At 29.7% G+C, this 4,346-nt stretch overlaps 1 long non-coding RNA gene across 1 annotated transcript; it reads left to right on the top strand.

Annotated features, from left to right (window-relative positions):
* Positions 1–831: 831 nt before the first annotated feature.
* Positions 832–4,133, top strand: LOC133789700 (uncharacterized). Its single transcript, XR_009873664.1, has 3 exons — positions 832–1,036; positions 1,166–1,232; positions 3,613–4,133. It is a non-coding gene; the product is annotated as an uncharacterized LOC133789700 (long non-coding RNA).
* Positions 4,134–4,346: the final 213 nt, after the last annotated feature.

The following is a 4,346-nucleotide window of genomic DNA, read 5'->3' as shown; positions in this document are numbered from 1 at the left end:
ATCCTTTTCCCACTACACACCACACACTACACGTCCACACTAGCCATTTCCTTTATTTATTTATTTTTTTATTAACTAAAATAAATCCCATAAAGGAAAGAGTGTGTAGAAAATCTACACATGTGCACCTCATTACCATGTACTAGCACACACTAAAACACTAGAGTGCATTACTATCTACCATGCACCTTAGTGCATTCAACCATAACTCACATAATCACATCAATTGTCACACTTATTTAAAATGTAACACTAATAGTAAAATAAACATGTTACACAATTATTCACTTATTAAATTAATTAACCAAACAAACAATTAACAAATTTAAATTCAAAAGATTATACCAAACAATTCTAACAATTAAATAAAATAATAAACAATCAAATAAAACAAATAATCAACTAAATAAAATAACAAAACTTAAATAAAACAACTCATCACACTTAACATTTAAATAAAATAAATCACAAAAATTTAAATAATCTAAATTTTTTTTTTTGGTGCACTACACTAGTGTTTTAGTGTGTGCTAGTATATGGTAATAGGGTGCACATGTGTAGATTTTCTACACACTCTTTCCTTTATTGGATTTATTTTAGTTAATAAAAAAAAAGGAAAAGAAAAAAAATAAAAAGAAAAGGGAAAGGAAGGTGCTTGGACGTGTAGTGTGTGGTGGGAAAGGGATTGATTTTTCTACTTATTTTTCTAAGGCAATAAAATCAAATATTGGAAGAAACTATCTATTTTAGGATAGGATGTGATCACTCTTTATTCCTTATATCTATTATCATAAAAGAAAATAATAAGAAAATTAAGAGAAAATAAAATAGAAATAGGAAACTTACCATTTTGTGTTGGTGAGACTTTATTGAGAGAGTTGAATAAAGGGGAAAGGAAAGGAAGAGGAGGGCATTTTGAGTGGCTGTTGTGACCTAGAGAGAGAGGTAGAGAGAGAGAGTGTGGCGTGTAGAGAGAGAGGGAGAAGAAGAAAGAAAGGAAGAAAGAAGAAGAAGGTGAAGAGGAACCAAGTCTAGAGTATGTTTTCTTGTATTTTTGTTTGTCTAATCTCTTTTTCTTGATTATATGATATTGACTTTGTTTATTTGTTGTGTGTGATTGAATTCTTTCTCCTCCTCATGGTGGTTTTCAAAAATAAAACCCTAGGCTTGAACAAGGGGTGTGAAGTTTGGGTGTTGATCATATTGTGTTCTTGATTTTACAATCAAGAGAGGTAATGGTCTTTCTTAGCCTATATATTGGTTTTGATGGGTTTATCTTTGAGGTGGTTGATGGTGATGCAAATGGTTTGATTATTGTAGGATTGATGATTATGATTTGTATATTTTTTTTAAGAGAATATGTTTTGTTTAAAAAGGGCTCATGGGTATGATTGAGAAAATAGATTTGATAGGGTTTATAATGAGGATTATATTTTATGTTTATATTGCTATGGTTATTTTTTTTAATCTTTGATTTATGTAAAATGGCAAATGATAATTTTAGAAATATGATAAGAAGCATGTGATTTTTGTACCAATGAATCTTGATATGCATAAAAGGAGGAATGATAGAAATATGTTAGGGTTATTATAAATGCATGTATATGAAATGTGATGTTTATGAATTAATGTATGTTATTGCCATTGTTATTGTTGTTGGATTTCATGTGTAGATTTAATGGAATAGAAAAAAATGGGTTTTATAAGATTTCATGTAAATATGTTAGTAATATTCTTAGAATTATGTATATAATAAGAGTATGATGAGATTTTGGACATGTATGATTTTATGTGAAATTTTTGGGATAAAAGATGAATTTCATGAGAAAGTAAGCTTGCTGATTTTTGTAAATAATTGGGTAAAAATTTGATAAAAAAATAATAATTTGCATGCATAAGTAATGTCCTTGATGTTATGTTAATTTTATGAAATTAAAAATGGTATTTTAAGTCCCAATAAAATGATATTTTACTCAAATAAATACCTACAGAATTTTTATTGTATTTTTAGAAAAATATGAGGTTTTAAATTGAATATGGTGATTTTTAAAGGTAAAAATAGTTGCTGGAATTTTTGTGAGAAAATGTGAAGTGTGTTCCACTAAAATAAATTTGATGAGTTTTTGGAACAAATTATTATCCTAAGTTATGGTAATATTGAAAAATGGTATGAATGCATATTTTGATAAGTTATGATTTTTCTTTATTTTGATTGAGAAAAATATTTAGATTCTATTTATTGTGATTTTTAAAGAAATTAAATAGTGGCTGAAAGTTTGGTTTAAAAAGTTTAAAAATGATTATTTAATTGTCACATATGGATTTATGTTACATAAAACTAAGTCTTAAATAATATAAATAAAAATATATTTTTCCCACACTTAAAAATATATTTTTCTCACAACATTAATGTAACACAATTAACCAATGTTAAAATTTATTTTTATAAGGAAACATATTAAACATAGGTATTTTAATTAATTCCAAGCTTTTTGGTTATTTCTTTGTAATTTGAGATTAATGAATGAAATTGTCACATATTTTATTTTAAACTAAATTAAATTATTTTATAAAATAAAATAATGTTTGAGCAATTTAATCGACTTAGAAATTTTAAGAAAAATAAAGCACGTTATATGTCTATTGATTTTTAAAACAATAGAAGTAAGATATGTAGAATTATCGTTTTTAAAACGTCGCAATTACGTAATGTTCCCACGTATGCATGTTACATGCAAATCCACTTTTACGTCCAAAATTATGTTTATTATTCAACTATGTGGTTTTTATAAAAAGATCATGCATGTAAAATAGGTAAAATGAGCATTATTCTTTTATGGCTTTATGTGTAGTTAAGAATAATTGCATGTCATGTGTGTAACTGTTATTATGTGTGTATGGCCCATGCACGCATGAGTTGTATGGAAGGGCAAAATAGTAATTTTATGAACCTATGAAATGTTGTTTTGATTATGATATAGGCTCGTTGAAAGATTGTGAAAATTTCTTAGCTTGGACCTGAGGTAAGGAAGTTAGATAGATTCTATGATTTTATGCTATGAATGGTAAGACTATTGTATGAATGAATTGTTATGAAATATGAATGCCATAATGTGATGATATGTTGAATATGATATGTGTATGGATGTTAGACACATCAAACAAGTTACGATGTTAGATACATCAAACAAGTTACGATGTTAGATACATCAAACAAATTACGATGTTAGATACATCGAACGAGTTACTATAGCTAAAGACGTAACTCCTAGGGCGGACACGCCGAGGTTATTCAAGGACCAGAGACTCTTGTTTACCTCATAGGGTGACATGGACAATTAGCGAGCCATGCTCATCATGTATGCTGTATGAATATGATTAGGGTAACATGGACAACTAGCAGGCCATGCTCATCATGTACGTTGTATGATTGTGATATGATGATATGTTACGATTACATTATGATATGCAATGATGATATGTTACGATTATGTTATGATATGCCATGATACTTTAGATGAACGTTAGTGTTTGTATTGTTGTATTCTTACTTGCTTATTGTTTGTACTTCCTTACTGGGCTTTTAGCTCACCCCCCTTACTTTCCTTCCAGGTAGTAAATAGGATTTCTTATGGCACGCGTGGTGACGTGAGGAGTTCTATCATCGTGGGGTGTATGGCGTGGGGTAATCCTATGGACGGAAAAATGATCATCGTAGAACGCCATTTAAATTATGTTTTGTTTTAAGAGACTTTCCTAAATTATCAGTGGGACTGAGTTATTTAATTTTTGTTTCTTTGAACTTTGCATAAAAATCTATGTTTTCTTTTAAAATTAATGGTGCCAACTTGCATGGTTTTAAGCAAGTCCCCACTGAGACTTTGATAATGAGTGGTATTCTTTTATAAACTATGTTATGCGAATGTTTTATAAGTATTAGTTTAGGGTGTTCTTTACAGTCGCTGGCGAGGGTGCTATTGGCGTGGACGCTGCTGGCGAGGGCAATTTCTCCACTGACCTTGCATAGGCTTCTCATCGTTGTTTTTCTTTATTTTGTTGTTCTATAAATTAAGCTATGCTCTCATCTGTATGAACATTGGCCTTAAGTTTGCCGCTTTTTGTTGTATATTGATGATAACTTCTGCTCGCTTTTTGCATGTGTGCTTGATGTTGCTTTGCAAAATTTTCTGAATTTTGCCTTTTCGACTGTTGTTTGCTTGCATGCGTCATAATGTACACACTTTGCATGAACTCTGCCTGATCTTTGCATTTTTGGTTATTTTCTTCACACGACTTACACGAACTTTGCATATCCGCTACCCTGTTCTACGAACTTTGCTACACAA

This window comes from Humulus lupulus, chromosome 7, assembly GCF_963169125.1.
Source record: "Humulus lupulus chromosome 7, drHumLupu1.1, whole genome shotgun sequence".
Classification (NCBI taxonomy): domain Eukaryota; kingdom Viridiplantae; phylum Streptophyta; class Magnoliopsida; order Rosales; family Cannabaceae; genus Humulus; species Humulus lupulus.
This window is presented reverse-complemented; position numbering and strand designations above follow the sequence as displayed.